The following is a 15,913-nucleotide window of genomic DNA, read 5'->3' on the forward strand; positions in this document are numbered from 1 at the left end:
GACAGGCTCGGTCTTCCTGGTGGATTCAGCCAGCACCAGGTCTTCTGCCATGGTCTTCAGCTCAGGACTAACAGAGCAGGATTCTTTTTTTCAGATATGAATTGCATAAGAAAATATAGTACTTGTATTTAGTGTTGACACTGGTGTTTTCTTTAATGATTTTCTTGTCTTAGGGACTTGAAGATGAGGGCTCAATGCAGCACTTCATAATGCATGGAGGAGGGGACCGCTGACAGCAAGAGCCACGGGCCCTTTCAGAAGTCAGCTCTGGCAGGACAAGGAAAACACAAAGCTGGTGGAGTTTCTGCACCTCACCCCTAGCTTGTCCAAGGACAGTTAATTCCATATGGTTTAAAGCAGGGAAATTAAACAAGGAGCAAATTATTTATTTTTTCAAAAATTTAATTTAATTATTTTAAGAAATTAATTGAAACCCAAGGGATTTGTATGGACTCGGTGCCACCCAGTGTCAGCCAGAGTTCCCATCCATCCAAGCTCAATTTCCTGCAATTTGTTTCATCTCACCAAAATAGTGTGTAACAAATCACCTTCTCAAGTAGCACGGGGAGATAAGCCATAATTCCACAACACAACACTTGCAAACAAAACATTATTGAGGTCTCCTTGGGCAAAAAGCAACCCAGGCAGTGAGACAATGACTTCTGGTGGTTTTCCTCATGAGCAGAGCAATTAGGTTTTTTTTCATTAATCTAGCGGAATGAGCAAAACACCGAACTGTGAACTTGATTGAGACTAGCACTGCCCAGGCTGCCAAACCTTTAGCAGCTGATAGCTGATTTGTACAGCTGCTTTCATCTGACTGATCCAGTAACTTTTCCAGAGTTTTAGGAGGGAACATGACCAGATCCAATTTCTATAATATCTTCAGAGAACTGACAGGAGAAACAAGCCAGATCAAACACGGGCATATCCTTTTTCTACACATAAGGTCAGGAGAGAGTGAAACACAGCAAACCCCATGAATTTCCAGTGTTTTTAGAACCGGATGGTTCATCTAATCTTCATCCAATGAGCCAAGGCAAAGAGAGGGGAGAAAATGTTTTGCTACAGATCACCACTACAACGATGAAGACTTAATTCTGTGGGAGAAGAGCCACATTGCTGTGGTATTTTCTTGTCAAGCTTGGCCCCTGGGTTTTACCTGTTTACACCTTTCTTGCCATTCAGGTCTCTCAACCTCATTCTCTATCTGAAAATCAGAATTAAAAATTTTTCCACAGCTGAAGACTCATCTGCTCTGCAGGATTGTTTGTGTTCTGTACAATGTTAGAGGCTTGCTTGCTTCTGTGGTGATAATATTATTTACCCTGCACTTACCTGGCCACCATTCCCTGCTGTTACGTACTCATACTTTGCACTGGGGACTTGGATACACTTAGATGAAGTTGCTTTAGGAAAATAAAAGCAGTGTTTTGTAATTCTTGCTGTTTCTCAAGCCCAGTTGTGAATCTCGCCATTCCTCCCATGCAGGCAGAGATATTTTCAGACATAAAAGCTTTACAAGGAGTTATGGATTTGATTAGGTAGATTGAATAGATGCAAAGATGAAATTTGCAGTGATCTTCCTGAGAGGCTGGGTAGCGGACCCAAACAAGGACCTCCTTGCCAATTTGAGATTTAATCACCTTAACCCCTCTGTGGTTTAGAGGCCCAGCCAGCAGAGAGAGATGAGAGAAAACCTAAACTGTTCAAAACTGTTACAAGGGCTAGTGAGCGCTCTGTCCAGTCTTCAGACGTTTCTGAGATCAATGGTGGGACACAGACTGCTAAAAGTCACAGCAAGGATTAGCCATGGTGTGAGGGACCCATATGAACTGCTAACAAGCTGGAGAGCAGAAACTTTGAAGGTCTTATCCAGGCTGCTTGCTGCCCTGCAAGGGACCAGTGCAAGCGTGGGAGCTGTTTACACAATCTACTGCTGGGTCTGTCAGACCATGGCTCTCCACCACCGAGATATCAACCCTGTATTTAGGTTGCCTATTATAAATAACTTCAGTGCCAAAATAGCATTTCTTTCCTTTACTCACCTCTTAGAAGAACACCAAATAGCAAAAATAGCTGGACCTACCTGGACGCTGGTCCTTGGCTGAGCGCTACCCTTCACCTTTACAGTAAAACCACGAGTATGTGAAAAAAGGCAGTACTTGTGATTTTGCTCACAACCACCTATCACACAGCCTGCAAGCAAAGAAAATGAGTAATAGCATTCCCACACTCAGATGTGTAATTGGCCATCGATTTATTTCATCCAAGAGGCATGCGCACACATCCTACACATGCAGCAGAACCCCTCAATGCAATCTTCCCCATAAGCACGTCATCAATACAACCACCGTTTGTTTCACAAATAAGCGTGTGTGGCAAAATATAAATGCCTGCTAAGTCAGAAACTCCATCTAGCGTGGTCTTCTCTCTGACAGTGACACGCAGCAGATTCCTGACGGAAGAGGTAGGAAGCACGGCAAGCATCGAGCTACTTATTCCCTGTTTATGCCATCCCAGCCTAGTTCCTTGCAACCAGGGCTTTAGGAACTGTGAGCTATAGGTGGCATCTGAACTATGTTATTTAATAGCTCTCAATGGACTTCTTTTCCCTGAGTCTAAACCTGTGTAGACTTTTGGCCCCCGCTACATCCTGCAGCAATGAGTCACCGTTCAGTTATGCATTGTGAGAACAAGTACTTCCCCTTGTTTATTTTGAAATAAATCTGGTACTTGCTTTTTTCGCTGGGCACCCTTCAGTTCTCATGTATAACAGATAGTGGCCTGTTGTTCCTCAGCCACCTTCTCCACACCATTTGTGACTGTAAACCCCTCTTTATTACCCTCCTTTAATCATTCCTCACATCCTTCCCATTTGTTGCTCTTCAGTCCCCCCAGTAGCAGGAATCCAACAAGATGAGTGCCCTCAAATGCAATCCATTATTTTCTGCAGTACCACAGGTCTGGTGTCACCTATAAATGCCAAAGAGCTTGGACCTGGACAGTGGCAGATCAGGCAGTTACACCATGAGATACAAGCTTGCTTTCAGCGCTCATTGGGTATGGGCAGAACCAAGTTGAACGGAGGATTTGTTTGGCTCTTGACAGTGCCCTTGTTTGAACACAGCACCTCACATTTTTCTGCCCAGAAGGCTAAGACCTTGCCTGCTTTGTGAGCTTTCTGAGTGGACCCCAAGTGAGACCTGTAAGCTGTTCTTCCAGTTTTGTGCTTTCCAAGGAGCACGTACAGATGCTTGAAACCAATCATGATCCTTATGATGCGATAGATTACTTTATGACCCAAAAGTAAAATTATTGTGAAAAGATGAAAAAAAAAGTCCCAAGCATGTCACCTCAGGATGATGAAACACGCAAGAAGACGTGCCTCATCTAGTACTAGATGCACCAGCCCTTGCACTCCGTTTTGCTACAGTAAGTTTAACCACAGCAAAACTGAGCCCAACAGGGCTAATCATCTGAACACCGTGGACAGAACTGTGTCCCCTGGCTAAAACAACCCACCTTGACTTTGTTTTGTTCAGTAATGAATCCTTGGACAAATCAGTCCGAAGCACAGCTCAACAGAATCCAAAGGAGATGATTGATGCTCAGTTATCACCAACATGGTTCTGCTTTTCTTTGAGTCACATCAATGTAAGATTTTGGAAGTTTAAGGTGTGGAAATGCTATTGAAACTACTCATCCCCTTGGGTTGTAACTGGACCATCCTTTGGCTCAAGGATTTGCTAAAAGAACGGAATGAACCTCAAACAACACCAGAAATTATTTAGTTATAGAAAATTAGCTAATTATCCAACATGGGGCAAGATTTTGTTCATTAGAACAAGCAAATTCTTGTCATGTTTGTTGGCATCTTGTGACCAGCTAACAAGCTGTAAGGCTCCTCTTTCAAAACAGTTGGACAATGCAATTTGAGATGAACATGAGTCATGGGGCTGACCCCATCAGACTGGTGTAAGAAAAGGTTATACCAAAGCAATCTGACAGAAGAGCAGAAAAACTGTCTGCCCACTGTGCCCACCGTGTGTGTGACCCTGTGAGGCAGCCACTTGAACACAGCTGGCATTTTTTTCTCACTTCCTAGGATCATAGCTAGGCAGAGGAATGCACAAGTACAAAAATATGAAAATATTAAAAAGTTATAAATGCTGGTAGCTGTGGACAAGCCCTTAAAAGAGTGTCAGAGGTCAGATAGCATAAAGTAATCTCTTAACCCCAATGGCCATGAATGGACAGACTCCAGGCCTGAAGTTTGGTAAAGGAATTTATTCTCCAGAAGTGATGGATTGAGGTTACATTTCAGCAGCAAGGTCACAGCAGTGAGATAAGGAAATTCAAGAGAATCTGTTACTTATCATAGGTTTATCTCACTGAACCACAGTGTTGCTACTCCTAATTTGCACCAGTGCAAAGTTGAGCTGAAGGGGTTCACCACTGCGTGAGTTGTTGTGTCAGTACGATGTGGTGTGTTTCACCAGCCACGATGACACTGGGCTCCTCTTCTGTCAGCCTGGGGAATTCCCATGGGGGAAGGTTGGGCACAAGGTCGGAAGGGATCTGTGGTGCCCAGACAGGTCTCCTGCTCCAAACAAGGTGCTCTCTACGGTGACAATTTATGGCACAGCCTGGGCACAGCCCCTGTCCCAGAGTTCTGTCCTGGTCTCTGAGGAACCATCATCAAACCACCACTACAACCTGCTGGTGGTTTTTACCCGGGCTGGCAAGCCACTGATGAAATCTTCACTGGAGAGCTGTTCCTGGCTCCTGCGGCCAGTGGCATCTAATGACCCCATTCATGCCAGACTGGGTGCTTGGGCAAAGGTGGGATTTCCCCCGTGGCTTCCTGGAAGGGACTATGTGAGTTCAGATGCTGTAGTGATGGGACAGCTAGAGATTCTCAGCAAAAAACACATGAAAACATCTTGCCTGGCTTCACTCAAAGGGAAGCAGAGTGACTGGGGGCAGAAAGGGGACCTAGAAGCAGAGTTCAGATCGTTTCTTCTGTAAGATGGTGAGACTGTCCCCAGAAGTGCATTGATTTCTGGACTTCTTCCTCTCCAGCCTTCTCAGTTTTTCTGAGCCTCTCTACACCTGTGGCTCTGCATGGGGGCAGGGAACTTTGATTTTCCAGAAAGCAAGCAGACCCTACCCAGTGCTGAGAACTGAGGATACTGACCAGGATCCTGTTCCTGGTGAAGCTGGAGCAGAGTTAAGGCCCACAAGGTAAGGCATATCCAACAAAAGCAGGATAACTGAAATAGCCTCCACTCTGGAACGAACTAGAAGTGGTAGAGACAAAAATTGTGGCTCCACAGCTTGAGCTGTGAAGCTGGCTGTGAGAAATCTGTGATGGACTTACAACTCCTGCTCTTCAGCAGTGGAGGAAGATGCCATGTTAACGTTGTGCTTGCCAGAGAGAGATCCTTTATTTCCCTGCTTTGGCAAGCTGCTGCCAAACCACAAAACTACTGGGTTTTGTTGGTTTTGTGTGTTGCTTTTTTCCCCCCCTCTGCTTTCTTTGGTGGAGAAAATAATTTTTCTCCTGGGTTTGGAAGTTTCTGGCCTTTGACCCCCATCTGCGCAGGGAACAGTTCAGGGCCAGCTCCTGGGTGAAGAAGGGGTCCAAAGCAGGGGATATCAGAAGGATGGCTCTGGAGAGCATCATTGCAAGCATTTTTGAAGGACGCTGAAAAACTGTTCCCGCTGTGTTGGGTGTGGAGTCATTGCAGCCACTGAAGATGAGCTCTCCTGCTAGAGCAGAGGGCACGGCAGATAACTGCTCTATGGCTGTGAGCCCTTGGACTCTCAGGGAAGAAAAAAGAGCCTTTCCCTTTACTCCTGCTTTCTGCTCTCCTTGGCTGTCTCTCCTCATTTGCCAAGAGTACGTGCTAGAGAGAGGAGAGGGAGAGTATAATGGGTTCGGCTGAGGTAGAGTTAATTTTCTTCATAGTAGCTTGTGTGCTTGCTGCCTGCCGGGTTGAACCACGACAGAGGGGAAAGCAGCAGTTCCTCTCGCCTCCCCCTGCGCTCCCACACCCCTTCCAGCTCCTCCGGGAGGTTCCGACATCTCTGTCTCACCTCCCCCCGGCAGCCCTGTGAGGTGGGATGAAGCACCCCATGCCTGCAGCCTGCTGGGGCTGAGGGCAGTCATGCGTGGGGAAGGCTTGTAGAGGCTTATTTTTAAGTCTCCTCTGGGACCTTCACTGCTCTCACCCAAATAAAGCAAATGCTGGCTGAAAGCCCTGTTCCACCTGGGAGTTGACACCCCGTGCTAGATGGGATGGAAAAGCCTCCGTCAGCCTATACTAAGAGCATTTTCTTTGTGAAAAGTCAATGACCTGCGCAATCGTGATGATGGTGCTAGGGGAAGAAAAGCTCTCCTGGATGGGGGGAGAAACATTTGACAAACTGTCCCTGAGCAGTCAGCACAGGCTGCTGCTCAGCTGAAGAGTAGCCCAATAGGGGTTTTGGACACAGACACTCCCCACCCCACCCCTCACCCACCCCCAAGTACACAGACCCATCTGTAGTGTGGACAGTGGCATGGGGGGTGGTGACCAAGCAGCAGCAGTCCAGGAGGGATGTTTGGCTTTGTGGTCAGGCTTGGGTAGCATCTCCCAGGGGAGCATGGTTCTCCTTGTGCTCCCTCCCAGCGGCAGCTATACCCAAACCACCACGGGGCTGCATTGGCCAGGACTTAGATGCATCCTGGCTGCACCGGGTATTACCAATAGTGCTGCCTGAATATTTTCTGCAGTTGCCAGGTGTGACTGAGAGCTTCACAGGGGGCTTCCTCGGACCACGTGTGGTGAGGAGCTCTCTAGATGTATCAGCAGCAGAAGGACCAAGCATTAGGATTTTGCACACCTCTGTAACTGGCAATGTCAGGGGGATGGAGGGTTGCAGAGCTCGCCGCTGGGGCTGAGGTTTGGGGGGGACACCAGGGCGTGTATGCCCAGAGGACTTGGTACACGTCCCCAGAGAGCACCTGCATCCAGGCTAGGCCAGGGAGAAGTAGGATCTGCCACACCTCCAGCCAGGTCTGTGCAGACAAGCTGGCCCCAGCAAGGAGCCCCACCACTACCCACACAAGTTGTGGTGCCTTCCCACAAGATCAGAATCAATCCCTTCAACCTTACTCTGTCATCTTGTTTGCTTGCTTAGCCTTTCCCGACAGGTCCCATAAACAGTGCAGGGAAACATGTTTTTTTCTGTTATGGCCCTGCCCATGTGCATCTGAGTAAGCTGACATTCCCCCAGCCTGAGCTTTCGCCATTCTAATGGCTTCGGGTTTAATCATAAAGCTCTGTTATAAATAATGAATTGTGAGAGACGACATCTTCCCGTAACTCCCGCTGTGTCTGCTTATGCCTGGATCACTGCATTATGCTAAAGTCAGCTGCTCAGAAGCTATTAATGTGGGGAGGCACAGAGCAGGTGAGGAGGGAGAAAGGGAGAGAGGCATTAATCTGCTTTGTTGGTGGATGATTAAGGGGCAGTGCTGGGGTGACTAGTTTGATGCTCACTGGCCTGACTCTGATCCATGACAAACCATGGGCAAAACCAAGGCTAAGTTCGGTAGGAGCTGGATCAGACAGTTGTGTGCTTGATTCACAGTGTAAGGGGGATTTAAATCATTCATGGACTCACTTGGGAACTCTGGCAAAGGGGTCATTTGACTACCAGGTGAGGGACAGAATAACAACCAGGGAAGCAGGGAAATGGCAAGGAACTTCAGGGATAAAAGGATATCCCCTTCCACTTTTGCAATGAATCCACAGGGATTTCAGGTGGCATCTACTAACCCCACAGCCAAAATGTTCATATTTTTTGTACAGCTGGAACACATCAGTCTTCAGGACCGGGGTACACAGCATCAGCAGTAGGAGCTTGTTCTTGCTAGGAGCTGTCTTATATTACAGTGACTTTTCTCTGAAAACTATGTCAAGGTTAGACAAGACCTGGATCAAATTAAACACAATTCAGAAAATATAGATGGGACTTAACATGGCCTCCTTTGAGCAGTAGCCTGAGTTTTGATGGATTTAACCTCAAAACTCCCCTGCAAAGCACATGCCCTACAGTTCCCAGTTTATTACTGAAGAGCTGAAACACAAGGAGCTCAGGCACTGCCCAGCTCAGCTTTGCATGACCTGCATGCTGCTGGTGACCAAGAGCAGACCCACCTGTGTGCCGGACCCTGTGCAGACACGCTGAATGAGCACAGGCTTTGCAGGCTATAGGATCAGAAGCCATATAACCGGGCTGTAGCACTGCTGCACCCGAGGGGAGCACCTCTCAGCGTGGGTGGGCTTGCAGCCCTGGCCAAAGGCAGCGCGTGGCTCGGGGCTCCCTGCTCTGCTCTGCCCAGTGTGCGCTGTGCGGGATCATCCTACCAGCCCACCAGGCTCATTCGCATCTCACTGCACACAAATGCCCTTAATATCCTCTTCAAAAGTGGCTTGGTGCAGATCCCCACCTCCAAAGGTTTGCTTTTATCACACCCCCGCACAGCTGGCCATGGATAATTAATGTCGATGCAAATAAAGGACTTCACAAGCCTACCCAGAAATGGACTGATTGGAAACTCCTGCTGCTCACCAACCTGCTTTAATGCAAGTAAACCACTCTAATGAAATATCGTGCTGTGAACAATCACACGCTGGCTCTGGACTGATCCAGCACAATTCCCAGGGTGCTCTCTGCCCTGTGTGGCCAAAGGCAGCAGCATCCCTGCCAGCCACGCAGCCTTGCCTCTGGCTTGAGGTCCAGTTCATAGATGTTTTGTTTCTGGTGTGTGTACCCTCGGCCAGGGCATCCTGCCGCTCGGCCACTGCCACCAAGGGTCACTGTCCAGACTGGGGCTGGAGCCATGGGTAATGCTACAGCCGTGCAAAGCAAGGAGCATCTTGTGTTTCCAGATATCCTATATCCCTTCTCCCTGACTTTGACTCAGCCCACCCTCAACGATCTTACGTATTACAGGAATCTGGGTGGCAAATTTTGGTAAGAACCTGAAACATTGTCAGTGAACAGTGCTTTTGGAATAAGAGATGACTTTTTAAATAGCATGAGAGCTCTGGCTATTTATTTACTTGTTCAGCACTCTCAATTTTTAAGCAAACCTTTATTTAGTTTTGATGCAGAATGAAACATTTCCTGATGTTTCAAGATCATTCACATTTTTCATTCAGTTAGGGTTTGTGTGGCTGGTTCTCCTTCTCTGTTTTTCCACCCTGAATCCTTCCATCTGGCAATCATGGAACTTGGAGAAAAGGAGGAACAAACTGAAGAAAACCATTCCCTTTTTTGTGTTTTAAATCACATTGAGCTGAAATGAGAAACATGGGGTTTATTGCAGATTGAAAAAATTCCATTGGGGGGTGGGAAGAGAAACAAATTGTTCTTATCATCTTCTGACTAGGACTGCTCCCATTTCCACCAGCTCCCATTTCCCAAAGCCCTCGCCAAGCAGGCAGTCCCGGTGCCTGCCCAGGGCTGCTGCAGAGGGCTTGGGTGCTTGTCTTACACTCCTGCCTGCATTTCAGCCTCCAGCCAAGACAGAGGGTACTGCAGACCCCAGCGTTTAACCTTTCAAAGGGCTCCTCTGTCTCGGAAACACACTGTGCAAATCTGCTCTGCTTAGTGTGAGTGCCTGGCCCTGAAATATTGAGTGGTTATGGCAGAGAAAGAGTCTGTGATGGGTGATCAATTTAAGATGGTAAACAGGCTGTCAAGGACTGTTCCAGGAAATACTTTTTTTTGAGTCATTCTTATGTGAGAACATGAGGAGGATAAGTAAAGAAGGCTAACAAGTGTATTCGCTTGGAATTAATAACATCTGAGTGAGATACACAGGCTTCCCATTAGCTAGCAGTAACACAGAGACATCCTGGAACCTAGATTTTAGGAATGGAGGAAGAATAACAAATGCAAATGACGTAACTACTGCAGAAAGTCAGATTTTTCAAGGCAGTGTTCACCTGTTAGGTGGGTCATCTCCTTCCTGTTCACCAAGGCACACTCCTGCTTGGGATGGCATTTTACTCCAGGGTCAAACCATGGTGGGCTCAGAGAAGCTGGAGCCTCAGCTGGTTCAAATCAGAAATATCCCTGTCAGCACCCAAAGCCAGGGGAGTTAAGGCATTTACCCCTGTGGGGTCTTCCTCAGGAGATTTGCTGAATGGTCTTAGGGAAGGCAGAGAGCTGAGAAGGGGCTGGGCAACAGCAAAGAGTTTCTGACCTCCTGTCCTGACTCTGAAAGTTGCACCTAATTTAGGGAAAAACTGTGTTAATTTTGTTTTTATTTTTCTTTCTTTTTTCCAGACCTATGCAAACAGGGGCCCACAATGGGCCTCTGAGCCTCCCCCCACATCCCAGGGATATCTGTAGCTTTCCTCATCCAGTTTAATGGGACTAGCCCTTTCCTTAAGGCGCAGCCCATCTCCTTGGGTGCACCTCCTGTCCAGCCAGGGTCTCTCCGTTGCTTTTAACAGTGCTTTCTGGTTTATCCTGGATGAAGGTTTAGTTCTTTAACTTCCATGGGAGTTGTGTGGCCCCTGGGTTATGTCTTAGAGCTCCTGGGCCTCTCTGGTCTTGCTATGGATTTGCTCAGTGTGGGCAAGCTGGCAACTCTACTCCTGTCACAGGCTTTAGCAAAATCCTGAAGAAGACCTAAACCAAATCCTAATGCCCCTCCCAGACTCGTTATCTTTGTTTCCCATGTTACTGCTCTTTCTTTTTGCTGTGGCTCAGTCTGGTGAGCCTGGGCTGAGAGCAGCATCTAACAGCAGTGAAGAGTGGGGCGGCACTGCTACCACTTCACCTGGTCCCAGGGGTGAAGATAAAATTGTGCTTGGACCAAAGGTTGCCCAGAGCCCACTAACCCAGGGATGACTGCAAGTGAGAGTTGCCCCAGGTCTGCAAGCTGACATGGTCTTTATGGGCTACTTGTGTATCTGCCTGTGTTTAATAAGTTGAGGAGTTTGTTCAGTAATTGCTACCGTGAACGCAAGCCAGCAATAATGCAATGCAACGTTCAGACTTATTTGTTTAATACTATCACAGGGAGATTTTCCCTTCTGTTTACCCCTGAACACTCTTGCTCTTATCCTGTCATGGTTCTTTGGTACCTGTCCCTGGATTCTTCTCTTGTCTTTAGATGATGTTCTCCCTTTAGTCCCACAATCCCTCATATGTGCCCAATCATACTGCTTATCTCCTTCACCCTCACCTTGTTCTGTGCCATCTTCCACACCCTTCCCTCCGCCAGGAACATCATCTCTGAGGTGTGCTGGTAGCTCTTCCATGCAACATCATCACAACAGACCCACATACCATTCCTCGCTCCTCTTGCTGGTTTGTGCTGTGTTTCTCCTGTACCTTTCCCTCTCCATTTCCTTTCCTGTACCCTTGGATGAGGTGAGTGCATAAGATGTCTTTGAACACTTCCCCACAATTAAGCAGTGACAGAGCTCCAGGGAGAAGGAAGCTCTGGACCTCTTTGGTGAGAACCAGGGTGCCCAAGGGTAGGAGCACAGGAAAAGCTGAGGGAGGTGCAGAGCAGTTCCTGGTTGGAGTGGGGCAGTGAGTGTGTAACAGGGAGCTTACTGCATAGGGTCTTGACTGCATAGTGTGCTTTACTCATCCTCCCACTTCCAGGCACTGGTCTTTGGCTGTAAAGTAGTTGTAATAATAGTCTGTTCTGTTACTATTCTGTGCTATGCTATTCTGTGCTGTGCTATCCCTATCCCATCCTATCCACATCATGCTGCCACAGTTATAATGTAAAAGTACTCCTCTTGGATCAAATTCTCACCTTCCTGGAATAATGAAAATTACTTTGAAGTCCCAGGTCCTGCTTCATACATTGCTGGCTATGTCTGTATGCACCCTCCGCTCTGGACTGGGGCCAGGGGGATTGCTCCTGCAGCAGAAGGGGCTATTGCATGGACAAAAGCCCCTGGCATGGGCACACGATGGTTACTGCAGTTTCAAAAGCCACATGTGAGTTCTACTGGCACAATCTGGGCAGAAACTTTTACAAACATGCCAGATTCCCTGTGTGACTTCAACCTTTCTCAGCAGTATATGCATGATTCATTCAGACATCTCTTTACACCATACTTCCCCAATTCCTTTTCAATCTATTTGAACTGTCCTCTTCTCTGTTCCAGAGCATGCACTGTCATTTCACCAGTGCAGAGAAAAAAAGTGCATTTTTTAAAAAGTAAAGAAAGAAAAATCATGTTTCAATCTCTTTTGTGAGTATTTTGATGACAGAAATCATCACCAGCAACCCACAAGTCAGGAACATCAGTTACTGCCACAGTCAAACCCTTCACCTCTTTTTTTTCTGTTTCTTTTTATATTGTCATTTATTCTTATAAATCCTTCTTTTTATAGCCTTCTTTTCTTTATAAACTCACCTTTTTTTATACCTTTTGGATCACATGGTGATTTAGGTACATATTTCTGCCTTCTTAAGGTCTGAAACTGTGTACAGTCTAACACTTGGTATGGAGTTCTGTCACAGCTAGGGGGCTATTAGCAGCAAATTAAGCAAGGATTAATTCTTCACCCACACATTTCTTGCAGCAACCCAGATCTGCTTATCTGTTTGATATGATGATTTGGCAAAAAATACTGTGAGCTCTTGGTGTGTTTGTCTGTATGGCTGAGCAGCAGCTGCAGCAAAACGGCGAGAAAAGATCACGGGAGGTGGTGGCCCAACAGCAAAAGGCTGGCAAGTGGAATGTTGGTTGGGACAAGTGAATCCTCAAGAGGTCTAAAGAGGGTTGGTCACCTCAAAAGTGTTTTTTTAACAGCTAGAGAGGTGACTACAGGTGTATAAGCCTTCCATGACAACATCTTGTTTGACTGATTACTGACGATAGAAAGTTTTGGCACAATAATAATTAGCATGTACTGCCTAATGTGGTTTTTTTTTGGAGGTGGGTAATGTCTAGGACATTGCAGGGGAGAAGCAGGGAGAAAAGGGTTTGGAGAAAAATACAGCTCCCAAATACACAGCTTAGTTTATGCTGTCAGAGAGATGCCAGAGCATCCAGCCAGCGCTGGGGCCTGTGCGTGGAGCTGCATTCAGAGGGCTGAGGTGCAGTACCCGGTGCCAACCTTTGGCTGCCCTCTGTCCAAGCCAGCTCCTGACTCAGTTTCCCCATTTTCAAAACAGTGCTAATTATATATTTACTCCCTTTGTGAAATGCTTTGAAGCCTACTCATAGTAAATGTTACCTCCACGGCTGGCAATGGCTATTATAATTAAATTATAATCAAACTGTATACATACAATTTTGTATATAAATCCTAATTAAATTATAATTAACAATTGCTATTAAAATTTATTTTTTTAATGACCTTAGACAACATACACAACAGTTCCAGATCACAAGCTCTTTCAGTATAGACCAAAACTGCCATTAATTTCAAGCTGGAGCTTTAGAGTAAGCAACCCAGCAAAGGGAAGTCCAAATTTAAGAAAAATATCAAGGGATGCCAGGATTGTTAGTATCAGTATTCTACTGAGCATTTAAGTTATTTAAGCAGAGGATTTTTTCAACTTTGATTTGAAGAACACATAGTAGGAATAACAGAGTTCAGTCCTCTGCATCGAAAGTGAAGATCCCAGATCTGGTTTTGTCCGTATTTTTGGTCTAAGCTCAGAATCCCTGATTCATAATTCAGACAGATGTGTTGACCTTTTTGAAACTGGCAAAAGTTTTGATTGTTCCTTAATTTAAGTGGCTGTTGGCTGCCAGTCAGAAGGAACTTTACTCCTTCCCACTGGTTTGCAATGTAACAATAATTCAAGCTTTGCATTAATTTGAAAGCTCTCCTCTAAAACTCTAACTTCCAGTAGTTGTTCAATTTAATAAAAAAAATTGAAATGTAAGCCACGTTGATTTATATATGACTCAAACTCCCTGGGAGCATGATCTCCAAAAAAGAAAAAGGAAAATATTGATATAATGCAACCAATGTCAGATGCAGGACAGAGTTCTCTAACCGAAGATGCAGTGACTTGCATTTCCAGTTTACCGACACATCAGTCACCGTTGTTTCAGAAGCTTTGTGACATTTAATGAGTTTTTTTTCTTAATGAGGCACTGGACACAGTACAGAGTTAGGGTTAAGCCAGAAATGCATTTAGCTGCCTAATGCCTAATTCCCATTAATTTCAGTAAGAGTGAGGTGCAAAAATACCGCTGTGGGGTCTCTTTGCATTTAGCTGTGATGCCATTCTGTGTTAGAGGAACAAGGAACAAAGTACAAGATTTTGCTTAAAGTGTTCAGTTCCCCTTCTGTTGCATTGCTCTGGCAAATTCACCACACGACAGCCCCAGCAGCCTCCTCGAGTGAGCGGCTTCCTTCCAGACCCCCTGTTACCCAGCTTCCCACCAAGCCTGTGAAGGGCAGGGATGAGGACCATGGTCAGTACATAACAGATCATGGGACTCCCTTTCCAAGATCACTATCTAAACACCCCCCAGCAGTGGGCCTTGTTTACCCTCCCTAGCCAGACCATACCAAGATGTTCCTCCAGCTTGCAAGCCTGGGATTCGTGCAGAAACTGGGCACAGTGGGCAGGAGGAGGATGACCATTCTTTGGTCTCACCTTGATGTGAGAAGTCTGTAGTTTGTACCATGCACCACCCAGACCCCAGGGCTGAGCCCTTCCCCTCTGTTGGGTGTTACCTAAAGAATCTGGGCAGCAGGCACAGTGAACACGAAGCCTTCTCCAACAGCAGGCAGCTGAGAGAGCTCAGCTGGACTCGGCTGCAGCTCTCAGGAGCTATTTGCAACACACCTGGCATGTTTAGAAAGATGCCCTTGGCTTGCCTGCTTTCAAAAGCCTCTCGTTTCATGTACAAGTGGTGCTGTGAAATCACGCCAGTTCTCCTGGATTCTCAGTGATGTCAACATGGTTCCCACCATTGCAGCCCAAATGTTGCTCCTACTTCAGGAGAAACTCTTGACACGTTTATCTCTTTGTGCCGAGACATCTATCAACGTGGCTCTGCTCTATGGCTACGTGATTAGATAAATTACTGCTTTGGGGAAACTACACCTGGCGCACACTTCTGGCTCAGTATCTAGAGGAAAACTAAGGCTTGATTTAGGTTATCTGCTGCAAGGAGATAAAGTGCTCCATACACTTCTTGCTCAGACATGAAAGCTTTGCCACCATCTGTAGTTTATGGCTACTGTGTTGTGGTTGAAGATGTGTTAGAGCCCCAAACCCAAACTGGAACTCTCCTTTGGTGGATGCTGCAGAGGAGACAGGCTCTGCCATCCAGTCCCAACATATTGAAATCAGCAAGAAAGTCATCAGGAGAAAGGGAGGGCTGTACAGGCTGGGCTCTGAGGCAGAGCTTGCCTGCTGCAGAAGTCCTCAGTGCATACGGACCTAACCTGTGGGGACTAGGGACCTGGGTGTTCGAGAGAAAGTTTAGTCTAAGGGACTTGTTGAAGGTCACACGGGGAACATGGGATACAGTTAAGAACTCAGTGAAAATGCCAAATTGTTGGTCAGTGCCTGGGCCACAAGGAAATTAACTGATAATGTTCTTTATTGTGCTTTTACTATAATTGCACAGTTGCCCAAGACAGGCAGAGGGCTCGGTCTGGCATAACTCAGCTCCTGCCAGTGAGAATTTACCCTTTTATTTTTTTTTTAATTTTTTTTTCTCTGTGAGAATTTATCCTATAGGACCTATAGGCCTCCTTCTTTCTCTTATCTCTGTGGGTATCTTGGCAGCCACTAAGCCTGAGTAAGTGCTTCAAAGCTGTAATTTCTAGAAATACAGGTAATTATTTTTGCCTTGAGTTGCTTTCCTCAGCAACAGGTGCTGTTGGAGAGCTTTATAAT

Source organism: Falco punctatus, assembly GCF_963210335.1.
Source record: "Falco punctatus genome assembly, chromosome: 7".
NCBI lineage: Eukaryota > Metazoa > Chordata > Aves > Falconiformes > Falconidae > Falco > Falco punctatus.